The 15,527-nt window shown below is 47.6% G+C and overlaps 1 protein-coding gene across 3 annotated transcripts in view; it reads right to left on the bottom strand.

The window, feature by feature from the left end:
- Window positions 1–15,527, bottom strand: part of LOC129704475 (protein FAM107B-like) — a 79,233-nt gene that overhangs the window by 16,380 nt on the left and 47,326 nt on the right. Inside the window, exon 1 of one of the 3 annotated variants that reach the window (XM_055647578.1) lies at window positions 10,174–10,588. The exons of the other annotated variants lie outside the window; for them this stretch is intronic. The gene's annotated coding sequence lies outside the window, so the exon portion shown is untranslated. Of the gene's footprint in view, window positions 1–10,173; window positions 10,589–15,527 lie in introns of those variants that run through there. 3 annotated transcript variants of the gene reach the window in all.

Here is a 15,527-nt window from a genome sequence, read left to right on the forward strand (position 1 = left end):
CTTTTCCAGTGAAAAGTCGACACAAGGACCTGCAGCTGCTGGTTTGCAAAAATAGCCACAAAGTGCGAAAAAGCTCCACATGGTTTGCTAAGGCAGAGTATGAGCTTATAAACCGAGTGAGCTCAGAACTTTGGAGTCAACGACACAATTATAAAGAGACAAGACACAAAATGCCGGAGTAACTATTCAGCGGGACAGGCAGCATCTATGGAGAGAAGAAATGGGTGACGTTTCAGGTTGAGATCCTTCTTCAGAAAATCTCAGTCTGAAGAAGAGTCTTGACCCGAAACGTCACCCATTCCTTCTCCCCACAGATGCTGCCTGGCCCGCTGAAGAGTTACTCCGGCATTTTGTGTCTATCTTCAGTGTAAACCAGCATCTGCAGTTCCTTCCTGCACATGTATAAAGAGAACATTATTCAAGATTTCTCCCATGGCTATCAGGACTACGCTTCTTCCCACCTTGCTTCCTGTAAAGATTCTATCCCCGACTCCCAATTCCTCCATCCACGCCGCATCTGCACCCCGGGTGAGGTGTTCCACACCAGGGCATCGGAGATCATTCTTTATGGAACGGGGGGTTCCCCTCTTCGACTATAGATGAGGCTCTCACCAGGATCTCTGCTGTATCCCGTAGCTCCGCTCTCCAATTTCAGGCAGTCCCTGCTTTCTCCCTCCTTCCCAGCTCTCCCACAGCCCACTGTCTCCGCCTCTTCCTTTCTTCTTCCTCCCCCCCCACCCCCACATCAGTCTGAAGCAGGGTCTCGACCCGAAACGTCACCTATTCCTTCGCTCCATAGATGCTGCCTCACCTGCTGAGTTTCTCCAGCATTTTTGTCTACCATTCAAGACATGTGGAATTCAAGCAAGGAACTCGTCATACCCTGAAGTGTGTGACAGTGCACTAATCAGAAGCTTCCACAGCGTTGGGCCGATCTTTTATTATCCGTCTTAAACAATGCGTAACAGCGATCTCAGCACCCGTTCAAAATAGAACTTCTTTAGATGTGTATCTATCGCTCCCTCAGCACCACACGGAGGCTAAAGTTCACACAGGCAAGAGAATAATCATAGCATGATGTCTGGTAGTAATATTCCTATAAACTGCCACAAATCTATCTCGCTTGTTTCCAGCTACAAGGGGCGGCACGGTGGCACAGCGGTAGAGTTGCTGCCTCGCAGCGCCAGAGACCCGTGTTCGATCCCAACCGCGGGTGCCGTCTATACGGAGTTTGTACATTCTCCCCGTGGGTTTTCTCCAGGTGCTCCCCCCACTACCCCCCACACTCCAAAGACCTACACAGGGTCATAGGTTGTGTAGGAAGGAACTGCTGGTTTAAACACAAAATGCCGGAGTAACTCAGCGGGACAGGCAGCATCTATGGTGAGAAGGAACTGGTGACGTTTTTGTGTCGAGACCCCTTCTCCAGGTCAGTAGGTTACATAGAAACAATAGAAACATAGAAATTAGGTGCAGGAGTAGGCCATTCGGCCCTTCGAGCCTGCACCGCCATTCAATATGATCATGGCTGATCATCCAACTCACTATCCCGTACCTGCCTTCTCTCCATACCCCCTGATCCCCTTAGCCACAAGGGCCACATCTAACTCCCTCTTAAATATAGCCAATGAACTGGCCTCAACTACCCTCTGTGGCAGAGAGTTCCAGAGATTCACCACTCTCTGTGTGAAAAATGTTCTTCTCATCTCGGTTTTAAAGGATTTCCCCCTTATCCTTAATTGGTTAATTGGCTTGGTGAGCTGCAAAATTGTGCCCTGTGTGCGTAGGATAGCGTTAGTGTGCGGGGTGATCGCTGGTCAGTGCGGACTCGGTGGGCCGAAGGGCCTGTGTCCCCGCTGTATCTCTAAGGTCTATATCCTAGGTTTCAGCTTGCACCATTCAACCTCGAATACTTCAGGCATTTACAATTGGCATTTACAATGATTAAATGAATGATATAGTTCATCCCCATGTTTAACAACCTCATCAACAAGAAGAGGCAACACATACACTGATATTTAATACATCCAGCGATACATCTTTACTTCCCAAGGCACACCTACATCTATCAAAACCAGTTCCTTAAGTAGACATTAAACTAAGCAGATAGACAGATGAGTGTTAAACAGAGACACACGAGAGACAGAGAGACTGATGAGTGTAAACCAGGTACAGGAGCAACTGAATTAGGAATAGAGAACAGTTTAGAAAGGGTTATGATATATATTTTTTAAATCCTTAAAGTAATTCGCTGAGCATGGTTGGGGAATAAATACATTTTTAAAAACTGAGTACTGGAGTTTCCAGTTCCGACAAAGGGTAAAATTCTATGAGTCACCAACATAAAAAATCTCCTGAAACAGGTTCGCCAGCTTCTGACATCTGTCAAAACTGGAGTTTTATTTGAGCATTTGGATATTTATTTCGTTCTTTTTATATTTATTTAGGTCCAAGGAAGGGTCTCGACCCGAAACGTCACCTATTTCCTTCGCTCCGTAGGTGCTGCCTCACCCGCGGAGTTTCTCCAGCATTTTTGTCCACCTTGGATTTTTCCAGCATCTGCAGCTCTTCCTTAAATATCTCGTTAAGTATCTCGCAGTTATGTAAATGTCTTTTGAGAGCGCTGTCTATTTGATGGGGATGGGTAGTTTTGTCCAAAACTGGGAGGGGTTGCTGCAAATCAGCCAAGGATCAGCGCGAGATTAGGAAAATATTTGGGTGGTACAGTTGTTTAAGAGGGAACTGCAGATGCTGGAAAAATCGAACGTAGACACAAAATGCTGGAGAAACTCAGCGGGTGAGGCAGCATCTGTGGAGGGAGGGAATTGACGACGTTTCAGGTCGTGACCCTTCTTCGAAGTTGGTTAAGAACGAACTGCAGATGCTGGCAAAATCGAAGGCAGACACAAAATGCCGGAGAAACTCAGCGGGTGAGGCAGCATCTATGGAGAGAAGGAATTGGCGATATCGCCAATTCCTTCTCTCCATAGATGCTGCCTCACCCGCTGAGTTTCTCCAGCATTTTGTGTCTACCATAGAACAGTACAGAACAGGAACAGGCCCTTCAGCCCACAATGTTAGTGCTGAACACGAAGCCAAGACGTGCGTGCCTGCCTGCACGTGATCCACATTCCCTCCAAATCCATGTGTCCATCCAGAAGTCTCTAGAACATCACCAAAGATCCTACAGCGAGCAAGATAGATCACTCGACGAAAAAGACATAGTACGGTCATGGGCAGATTCATGGGTAATTTTCGGCCCCATTTGCGTAACCGGCTTCAAAGATCCCGTAGCGGAGCAAAGATACTAGTGCGGAGACGGAACCCGGTTACGGAAACATCCTCGTAAAAATAAAAGTTCTTCGGTAAAAATCTTCTCCTCATTTTCAGGATTATAATTTATTAACTAAAACTGTTCCCCCGCAACGTTGATTACACTGCGGGTCGGGTCGGGTTACGGAAATGGATGAAAAAAAGGCCCACGTTCCGCTCCGTTGCGTACTACACGTCAGCCCGTTGCATTTAGCAGGAGTGGTCTATCTTGCTCCGCTATAGGATCTTTCAACAGCACTATCGTACCTGCCTCCACCACCACCCCTGGCAACGCGTTCCAGGCACACACCACCCTTGTCCCGCACTTAAACTTTGCCCCCTCACCTTAAAGCTACGCACTCTCGTCTTTGACATTTCCACCCTGGGGAAAAGGTTTTGACTGTCTACCCTATCTATCTGATCAGCCCATGATCACATTGAATGGCGGTGCTGGTTCGAGGGGCTGAATGGCCTACTCCTGCACCTCCCATAATCCAACTCCCCAATTCTTAGTAACTTTCAATAAATAAAACCTAGTTTTATTTCAGCATATGGTTACAATTTTCAATCCTAAGTATATGGATGGCATTCCAACTAAGAACAGCTGGGCAGAATCTTTTAGGTTTCTTGATATCCGTGGTTATAACCAAAATAAGATAGTATATGTCTGAAGAAAAGTCTCGGCCCGAAACGTCACCCATTCCTTCTATCCGGAGATGCTGCCTGTCCTGCTGAGTTACTCCAGCATGTTGTGTTTAGATTAGTTCATAAGTGATAGGAGCAGAATTAGGCTATTCAGCCCATCGAGTCGACTCCACCATTCAATCGTGGCTGATCTATCTCTCCCGCCTAACCCCATTCTCCTGCCTTCTCCCCATAACCCCCGACACCTGTACTAATACCATCAACATTGTCCTCATTCATTCATGCAGTTGTCATATATACATGGCTCTAAATATTACAACTTAGTGTAATCACAGGCAGGCTCATTTGTTTTGCACTAATTGCCTTAATGGTGTGGTTTCCTGCTTGTAGCATTTAAATGCAACCACAGTATATATCAGGTGCTAAGGGCGGTCACGGTGGCACAGCGGTAGAGTTGCTGCCTTACAGCGAATGCAGCGCCGGAGACCCGGGTTCGATCCCGACTACGGGAGTTTGCACGTTCTCCCCGTGACCTGAGTCAAGAGTCAAGAGAGTCAAGAGTCAATTTAATTGTCATTTGGACCCCTAGAGGTCCAAACGAAATGCCGTTTCTGCAGCCATACATTACACACAAATAGACCCAGACACAACATAATTTACATAAACATCCATCACATAACTGTGATGGAAGGCCAAAAAAACTTATCTCTCCACTGCACTCTCCCCCCCCCCCGATGTCAGAGTCAAAGTCAAAGCCCCCGGCTGGCGATGGCGATTGTCCCGCGGCCATTGAAGCCACGCCGGGTGGTGCGAGGTCGGCACACCGGGTCTTGATGTTGGAGCCCCCGGTGTGCGCTCGCAAGTACCCGCGGCCATTCCAGCCGCACGGGGCAGTGGTGCTAAGCCCCGCTCCAGGAGCTCCTCGACCCCGCAACACGGGCGGGAGAATTCGCCGTTGCAGGAGCCCCGAAAAGCGGTCTCGCTCCAGGGACCCGCGGGCTCCCGGCGCCGCTGTCCGCAGACCCGCAGCAGCAGCCCCCGACTCACCACGGGTTATTGACCTGCGTGGGTTTTCTCCGAGATCTCTGGTTTCCTCCCACACTCCAAAGACGTACAGGTTTGTAGGTTAATTGGCTTGGTATAGTGGGTGTATGTTAGTGTTAATGTCCAGGGATCGCTGGTCGGCGCGGACTCGGTGGGCCGAAGGGCCTGCTCCCGCGCTGTATCTAAAGTCCATACTTTATGGACACCATTATGAAGTGGCCATCATTATGAAGTGTAGATTCATTGCCATGAATACCAGGGACTGTACACACACCGACACGTAACACACATAATGTACACGCACACACCTCTTGCCTCAGAGGGTGCTGGGTATATGGAACGAGCTGCCAGAGGAGGTAGTTATTACAACAGCATGTACAAGATGCTTGGCCAGATACGTGGATAGGAATGGTTTGGATGGATTATGGGCCAAACGCGGGCAAGTGTGGGACCAGCTTAGTCGGCGTGGGTGAGTTGCTAGTTACTATAACAAATAAGTTACTAGTTACTAGAATAAAGGGGAGGTCATTTAAGACTGAGGTGAGAAAAAACATTTTCATCCAGAGAGTTGTGAATTTATGGAATTCCCTGCCACAGAGGGCAGTGGAGGCCAAGTCACTGGATGGATTTAAGAGAGAGTTACTGCAGATAGAGCTCTAGGGGCTGGTGGAATCAAGGGATATGGGGAGAAGGCAGGCACGGGTAATTGATTGGGGACGATCAGCCATGATCGTCCCCTATCACAGGGGAACTTTGTGATTTTCAGTTTTTTCACACAGAGAGTGGTGAATCTCTGGAACTCTCTGCCACAGAGGGTAGTTGAGGCCAGTTCATTGGCTATATTTAAGAGGGAGTTAGATGTTGCCCTTGTGGCTAAGGGGATCAGGGGGTATGGAGAGAAGGCAGGTACGGGATACTGAGTTGGATGATCAGCCATGATCATATTGAATGGCGGTGCAGGCTCGAAGGGCCGAATGGCCTACTCCTGCACCTAATTTCTATGTTTCTATGATCACAATGAATGGTGGTGCTGGCTCGAAGGGCAGAATGGCCTCCTCCTGCACCTATTTTCTATGTTTCTATAACAACATTTCAAAGACACTTTGATAGGAAGGGATTGGAGGGATATGGGCATGTGGGACCAGCTTAGATGGGGCATCTTGGTCGGCGTGGGATCGATGGGCCGAAGGGCCTGTGTCTGTGCCGTACAACACCGTGACTCGCTGAGTTCCTCTGTCCAGCTGCCCGCCTTTACCTTGCGGAGAAGGGACGGGTTTTGGTTTCAGAACGAAAGCCAAGGAAAGGGTTAACATTGGGTGGTTGTTTCCATGGTTGAACAGGCCATGGTGTGGCGCCGTGGGTGACTCATGCTTGGAAACCCATTTACATCGACTCCCTTCTATTTCTGGGCTTGGAGCACAACAATGAGAGGTCGCGACAGGGATCGACACTCATGGCAGATAGCGATGAGATTATTTGGGGCGCAGCCTGCATCTAACAGCCCGGCTGGCCAATTTAGGTTGGTCTACAACACTGGACAAATACCTCCTCACCAAAACTCTGCTGTGTGACTAAATTGACAGAACAAGTATATGACTGCTGATTGAAAAAAGAGGGCTTTTGCAGTCCCAGAACTCAAAATATATCAACAGTTGCCACGGGCAACGTGACACGCAGGCTTTCACCACAGATTGCTGTAACGATCCCTTGGGGAATGAAAGACAGGAGCACACGGGAAAAATCCTCCCCCCTCCTCCCAAAAGTAATTCCAAATTTATCCCAAATCTGGAGATGATTGCCAACCAACTCCATAAAAAGCAATGAAACAAAAATCCTGCTTGGTCTGGTTTAAACTTGTCCTTCCATTCAATAGTTTCTTCCCCGTCAAAAGAAATGCCTTTCGAAAAAACTGAAAGGGATAATCGTGTCACCCTGTGAACTTTTGTTTTTACTTTCAAAGTGAAATAAAAAAAAACTCTCCACGCTTCATGAATATGCATTAATTCCCTATTATTCAGCGGCTAAATTAAACATTCTGAGCTAGTTTTTCTCCAAATGCCAGATACAGCCTGGCTCTCAGTGTTAGTCAGTCCAGAACAAGGGGTCACAGTTTAAGGATAAGGGGGAAATCTTTTTGGACCGAGATGAGGAAAACTTTTTTCACACACAGAGAGTGGTGAATCTGTGGAATTCTCTCCCGCAGAAGGTAGTTGAGGCCAGTTCATTGGCTATATTTAAGAGGGAGTTAGATGTAGCTAAAGGGATCAGGGGGTATGGAGAGAAGGCAGGTACAGGATACCGAGTTGGATGATCATATTGAATGGCGGTGCAGGCTCGAAGGGCCGAATGGCCTACTCCTGCACCTATTTTCTATGTTTCTATGTTAGCCGAGTTGGTCTCAGTGTTAGAGCCCCGTCTCATGGTGCGAGTTCATTCCAAGAGCTCTCTATAGTTTAAAAAAAAAATCAAACTCGTGGTAAGCATGTAGAATGTACGTAGCAGGTACGTCGGAGCTCGAGGACATAGAAACATAGAAATTAGGTGCAGGAGTAGGCCATTCGGCCCTTCAAGCCTGCACCGCCATTCGATTTGATCATGGCTGATCATCCAACTCAGAATCCCATCCCTGCCTTCTCTCCATACCCCCTGATCCTTTTAGCCACAAGGGCCACATCCAACTCCCTCTTAAATATAGCCAATGAACTGGCCTCGACTACCTTCTGTGGCAGAGATGAGGAATTCCCCAGATTCACCACTCTCTGTGTAAAAAATGATTTTCTCATCTCGGTCCTAAAAGACTTCAGGCACCCATCATAGGTCGCTACAGTACACAGCTCGTCTCCCCCACCAGCGCAGCCCAGAAGATCCTCCTGTAACATCACAAATCACACTAGCACTCGTGTGTCTTGCAACCCAGCCTTGGACTAAACACCCGTTGTACGATGACATAAAAAGGACACAGAGTGCTGGAGTAACTCAGCGGGTCAGGCAGCATCTCCGGAGAGAAAAGATGGGAAGTAAGAATGTCGTGGTTCTATCTGGGAAATATGACTATAAAACTCTTTAGGTCGAAAGTGGGGTCCGCCTATCTCCACAGATGCTGCCTGACCCGCTGAGTTACTCCGGCACTCTGTGAAACGTCACCTATCCATGTTCTCCACAGATGCTGCCTGACCCGCTGAGTTACTCAGGCACTCTGTGAAACGTCACCTATCCATGTTCCCCACAGATGCTGTCTGACCCACTCAGTTATGGTGCAGCAGCATCTATGGAGCTAAGGAAATAGGCAACGTTTCGGGCCGAAATCCTTCTGGAAATAGGCATCGTTTCTATTGCCTATTTCCTTAGCTCCATAGATGCTGCCTGACCCACTGAGTTACTCCAGCACTCTGTGAAACGTCACCTATCCATGTTCTCCACAGATGCTGCCTGACCCGCTGAGTTACTCCAGCACTGTGTGTCTATCGTTGGTACACACGGCATCGACATTGAAGATAGACACAAAATGCTGGAGTAAGTCAGCATCTGCAGTTCCTCGTTTCTACATCTTGATTCCTGCTGCTCCCCCACTTCAGATGCTCCACCATGAGGTCTCCTCAAGCGGTGACTATTTTGAAGTTCTCCGCCTCTCTCCGACAGGACTTCTCATAGAGTCATCGAGTTAGAGTGATACTGTGGAAACACGCCCTTCAATAGACAAATAGGTGCAGGAGTAGGCCATTCGGCCCTTCTAGCCAGCACTGCCATTCAATGTGATCATGGCTGATCATCCCTAATCAGCACCCCGTTCCTGCCTTCCCCCCATATCCCCTGACTCCGCTATCTTTAAGAGCTCTATCTAGCTCTCTCTTGAAAGCATCCAGAGAACTGGCCTCCACCACCCTCTGAGGCAGCGAGGGGAGAGACAGTCCCAGCCAACATGTCCCACCTTATCTGGTCCCACCTGCCTGCATTTGGTCCATATCCCTCCAAACCTGTCCTATCCATGTACCTGCCTAACTGTCGAGACAGTCCCTGCCTCAACTACCTCCTCTGGCAGCTCGTTCCATACACCCACCACCCTCTGTGTGAAAAAGTCACCCCTCAGATTCCTATTAAATCTTTTTCCCCCCCCCCTCACCTTAAACCTATGTCCTCTGGTCCCCGATTCACCTACTCTGTGCAAGAGTCTCTGTGCATCTGTGCGACCCTCTCTCCTTGCGATTCCTGCTCTTCCCACAACCTATTCCACCCCCACCTCTCTTCCCACTTTCTCCCCAATATCACAATCAATCTGAAGAAGGATCCTGACACGAAACATCGCCTGTCACAGTATCCTCGCACCATCTGAAGAAGGCTCCCGACCTGAAATGTCACCAGAGATGCTGCCTGACCCACTGAGTTACCCCAGCACTTTGTGGGGGGGGGGGGGGGGGGGGGGGGGTAAACTAGCATCTGCAGTTCCACGTGTCTCCACTTATAGAAACATAGAAAATGGGTGCAGTAGTAGAGGCCATTCAGCCCTTCGAGCCAGCACCGCCATTCAATATGATCATGGCTGATCATCCAACTCAGTATCCTGTACCTGCCTTCTCTCCATGCCCCCTAATCCCTTTAGCCACAACTACCTTCTGTGGCAGAGAATTCCACAGGTTCACCACTCTCTGTGTAAAAAATTATTTTCTCATCTCGGTCCTCAAAGATTTCCCCCTTATCCTTAAACTGTGACCCCTAGTTCTGGACTTCCCCAACATCGGGTATAATCTTCCTGCATCTAGCCTGTCCAACCCCTTAAGAATGTTTAAGGTGTTGCATTTACGTGCATGGACACAGCAGAAACCTCCCTGGCTAGTTTTATAAATAAATAAAACACAACTTATAAAATCTGTAAAAAAAAAAGTGTTAACCTCACGATCAGAAATGGTTTGGTTGATTGTAAAGTTACCGGAGCATAAAATGACATTCCACAGTACAGGTTAGACCAGTTACTTTCTCCCAGAAAATACTTACGTTCAACCATTGTTTTTTTAAAATATAAAGTTCATACGTCGCACTTTAAAAAAAAAAATCATTTGTTTATAAGCTGCCTTTGGAAGCTTGCACAAGGAGGAAAAGTCAAAATGCATTGAGGCTTATTATTTAAAGCAGAGAAAATAGATTGCTACCAAATCATGCAGACTCGTGCAAACGTACCTGAAATAACCGGGGCACCGAAGGCTTGCCTATTTCCACATTTCTCTGGCGGTTTTCAGTAGCGTTTTCTTGCTCAAACGCGTTCCTCTCCCCCTTCACTGAAAGTAATGAACCTGACACGATGCATGCTTTGTGTTCCAGTGAATACTTGCATAGATTGACTGTGTGTGTGCTTGCTTTCTCTCTCCCTCTCCCACTCACTCTCTGTCTCTGTCTCTCTCACTCTCTGTCCCTCTCTCTCAGTTTCTCTCTCCCTCTCTCTGCCAGACTCAAGTCTTCGCAAGAGTTCAAACAGGGCTGGGATAACCAGTCACATGACTGCTGTTACTCCAACAAATGATGATAGACTGACATAGTTCCGGCCACACACTTGTTTAAATGCAGACTGCCCCCCGCCCCGCACTATGTTTCAATACCAGCAGAGCAGCACAGCGAGTGAGGACTTGTCCCACTTCTAGTACCACACCTTACATGAAAAGAAAAACTCATCTTTAGGATAAAAAAATACAATATTATCTTCCTGCAATCTCATGTACTCATTCATCCCTTGGGCTGCCTACTCCCTCAATAGCAAACAAAACAGTAACATTAAACAAAAAAGCACAAATGACATTTAACATGTTTTCCATCAGATTTTTCTCATTGTCGGGACTTGAAAGAAAACCAGAACTGTTTCAACTTTAATAAAATTGAAACGAAACTTTAAATTAAAATTAAAACCAGACTTTAAACTAAATTTAAAACAAAAGCGTTTAACATTAAAACTAAACTTTAAACTAAAAATTTAAACAAAACTTTAAATAATATTGAAACTTTAAAGTATAAATTAATTTTAAATTAACATTAACGCAGTTAATACCCTTCTAATTGTCTAAATTAGACTGACTATTATGAGCAAACAGTTCAGTATTAACTTTAGTTCTATTAATTTTTATTTTTTAATTTAGTATTATTAATTAGTTGATTGTGAGATGTGTGTAAAATGATGTGAGGTTTACACGGTCAAAACCGATTTCACCACGGTGGAAATGTCAAAGATTAGAGGGCGTAGTTTTAAGGTGAGAGGGACAAAGTTTAAAAGAGATGTGTGGGGTGCTTTGATTACAGAAGGGGTTGGTGGGGCTCAAAGACAGCGGAGTCAGTGGATATGGGGAGAAGGCAGGAACGGGGTACTGATTGTGGATGATCAGCCATGATCACATTGAATGGCAGTGCTGGCTCGAGGGGCCGAATGGCCTCTACTCCTGCACCTATCGTCTATTGTGGTGGAGGCAGGTACGATAGTGGTGTTCAAGAGGCTTTTGGATAGGCACACGGATATGCAGGGAATGGAGGGATATGGATCACGTACGGGCTGAGGAGATTAGTGTAACTTGGCATCATGGACATTGTGGACCGAAGGGCCTGTCCTGTACTGCACTGCATTCTACATTCTGTATGTGAGATATCACTGTGTTTTTGAAGTCTGACGCTGTCTATGCCCTGGGGGATGCATCGGGCCAGTCTCCTGTTCCACATTACTTGCGCCCTTTTGAAACGTGGCCTCCAGATTAGGTCTCTTGGATTGCTGCCAGCCCCTTGGAAGAAATAATTGGTTCCCCCTCTCTCCTCCCGGGGTTCTCCGGAGGTGAGTCAGACCGCTCATCATCACAGAGCGATGGATGGCAGGCAAGATTGTCGACGTGAAGCTCAAAGCTTGGTGGGGGGTGGGAGAGGCTTCATTCAACTGCTCACCCCCTGCCGCGGCACCCCCTGTTCAAACAACGGATATAGACAATAGGTGCAGGAGTAGGCCATTCGGCCCTTCGAGCCAGCACCGCCATTCAATGTGATCATGGCTGATCATCCCCAATCAGTACCCCGTTCCTGCATCCTCCCCATATCCCCTGATTCCGCTATCTTTAAGACCCCAATCTATCTCCCTCTTGAAAGCATCCAGAGAACCTGCCTCCACCACCCTCTGAGGCAGAAAGAGGAGAGACAGTCCCAGCCAACATGTCCCACCTTCACTTGTCCCACCTGCCTGCATTTGGTCCATATCCCTCCAAACCTGTCCTATCCATGTACCTGTCTAACTGTCAGGACAGTCCCTGCCTCAACTACCTCCTCTGGCAACTCGTTCCATACACCCACTACCCTTTGTGTGAAAAAGTTTTCCCTCAGATTCCTATTAAATCTTTTCCCCCCTCACCTTAAACCTATGTCCTCTAGTCCTCGATTCACCTACTCTGCCAGAGTCTCTGTGCATCTGCGAGACCCTCTCTCACTGTGATCCCTGCTCTTCCCACACCGTATTCCACCCTTTATCCCGCCTCCACCTCTCTCCCAACTTTCTGACTCCGCTATTTTTAAGAGCCCTATCTAGCTCTCTCTTGAAAGCATCCAGAGAACCGGCCTCCACCGCCCTCTGAGGCAGAGAATCCCACAGACTCACCACTCTCTGTGAGAAAAAGTGTTTCCTCGTCTCCATTCTAAATGGCTTACTCCTTATTCTTAAACTGTGTGGCCCTTGGTTCTGGACTCCCCCAACATCGGGAACATATTTCCTGCCTCTAGCGTGTCCAAGTTGTGATATGATTTGACAGGAACAAGAGGGAGACTGAGTGAAGGCAGACAAAGACCAAGATAAAACGTGGTTATTTTTAAACAACAGCCACTGGGAGACTACAGTGGGGGAGACACACAGCTAAATGTATCGAGTTTTGTGGGACACATACCCACCCGGCAGGGCATGTTTTGGCATTGTATAGGCTGCTCTAGCTGGATTGGTGGTGTTGGTTTTCACAACTGCTTTGATGGTTTATATATTCTCAAAGACTTTATTTTTTCTGAATTGCAACATTTAATTATATGGCTGCAGCAAACACACCATTATAACACACGCCTGTCCAGCTGATGGGTTACTGTACACCGACAATTAACGTGTTTTATTTGACTGTAGAGATACAGTGTGGAAACAGGCTGAGTCCGCGCCGACCAGCGATCCCCGCACGTTAACACTCTCCTGCACACACTAGGGGCAAGTTACAATTTACAGAAGCCAATTAACCTACAAACCTGCATAAATTCAGAGTGTGGGAGGAAACCGGAGCACCCGGAGAAAACCCACGCGCAGTAGCGGACTGGGTCTAAAAATATTGGTTGCCAGGAGACAAAGGGGGCCCACTTCATCAGGGGCCCACTTGCCATCGGGTAAGCTGACACCCTGGCCAGTCCGCCACTGCCCACGAGGGTCACGGGACGAACGTACAGACTCCATACAGACAGCACCCGTAGACAGGGTTGAACCCGGGTCTCCGGCGCTGTAAAGGGGCTGTCCCACTTGGGCAACATTTGCGGAGACAGCCCAAAAAGAGGTTGGCGCGGCGTGGTCGGGGCGTGATGCGGGGTGTGACGGGGGGCGTGATGGGGGGCGTGATGCATGTGGTGACGCGCGGTGTCTCCCTGCCGCCCCTGGATTTTGGAATGTTCAAAATCTTCGGGGCAGGCGACATCTGGGTGCCTCATCATGCCGTGCGCCCCGTCACACGCTGACGTGCGCTGTCCTGCCCGTGACGACCGGTGACGCTGACGTTAAATAAATAATTGATTTCTTAAAAAGTTATTGGTCCGTAGATATATTGTAGATAAGTTCATTTCCAATGTGTTTCCTCGCCTCCGTTCTGCTGTTTGTATGGAGTTTGCACGTTCTCCCCGTGACCTGCGTGGGTTTTCTCCGGGTGCTCTGGTTTCCTCACACATTCCAAAGACGCACAGATTTGTAGAGTGTGCTGTGTGTAGGATGGAACTGACGAAAAACCGACATTAGACACAAAAAGCTGGAGTAACTCAGCGGGACGGGCGGCATCTCTGGAGAGAAGGAATGGGCGACGTTTCGAGTCGAGACCCTTCTTCAGGCTGAGAGTCAGGGGAAAGGGAAACAAGAGATATAGACGGTGATGTAGAGAGATATAGAACGGTGATGACAGTAAATTGAGATGTTATATGGAACGGATGGAGGGTTATGGTCTGAGCGAAATGGGATATGTGTTCGGCACGGACTAGAAAGATGGCCTGTTTCCGTGCTGTATATATGGTTATATATATGGAATGGACAGACCAAATCCAGGTAGACTTGATGCTGAAAAAAATATGCAAAAAAGTAACCATGATAAAGGAAACAGGCCATTGCTGGGTGAGAACGAGAAGCTGGTGTGACTTGGGTGGGGAAGGGATGGAGAGAGAGGGAATGCCGGGGTTACTTGCAGTTAGAGAAATCAATATTCATACCACTGTGTTGTAAACTGCCCAAGCAAAATATGTGATAAGGAATGCCTATCTTGACAAGGTTTTGCACCTCTCTTGGACAGGAGTTGTGTGAGACCCTCTCTCACTGCTCCCGCTCCGAGATTCCTGATCCTCTCCTCCTCTCCCATGGTTACGACGCACACTCGCTGTTTGCTCGCGATATCAGCACCTGCTCTTTCTCGAGTCACCTGAACTAAAGCCGGGGCCAGCACAATAGTGATCGGACCAGCATCTCACAAAGGTAAACTGGCTCTCCATCGTAAATTCAATGAGTTTCCACTGGCAAAGTTCACCCTGAAAGGCCACCTGAAAATACAACATGCATTCAGGAGAAGTAACCTTCAAGAGAGGAACTCAACGGGCCAGGCGGCATCTGTGGAGGAAATAGACAATGTAATGTTTCAGGTCAGGACCCTCCTTTATTGTATTGTATTCAAATTTATTGTCATTGTCTCAATTTGAGACAACGAAATGAATTTCCTTTACAGGCAGTATCATAAAATAATTTTTAAAAAAATAAATAAAATAATAATAATAATAATAAATAATAAAACATATTAAAAATAAAATTGAAATTGAATTAAAAATTTAGAGAAAACCCACACAGTCACACACAGAGATTGTCATAAGGTCATGAGTGATAGGAGCAGAATTAGGCCATTCGGCCCATCAAGTCTACTCCACCATTTAATCATGGCTGATCTATCTCTCCCTCCTAACCCTATTTTCCTGCCTTCTCCACCATAACCCCTGAAAACTCCGGACTCCCTGGTCTCTGGCGCTGTGAGGCAGCAGCTCGACCAGCTGTGCCACCATGCCAATGTGCCAGGCTTTGTCCCGCCCCCACCTCTATCCAGCCCGAAACATCGTCCTTCTGTTGCCTCCACAGATGCTGCCTGACCCTGTGAGTTACTCCAACACTCTGGGTCTTTAGAAAGTGCCGGCAGTGGAACAGAAGGTTGCATGTATCACACTACAGATGGGATGGAGGGGCAGAGGGGAATCTCGGCCAATGACTAAAAAGAACCCAATTGCTGAAAACGAAATAAGTTTTTTAGTTGGAGAAA

The sequence above is a fragment of the Leucoraja erinacea genome, chromosome 16 (genome assembly GCF_028641065.1).
Source record: "Leucoraja erinacea ecotype New England chromosome 16, Leri_hhj_1, whole genome shotgun sequence".
Taxonomy (NCBI): domain Eukaryota; kingdom Metazoa; phylum Chordata; class Chondrichthyes; order Rajiformes; family Rajidae; genus Leucoraja; species Leucoraja erinaceus.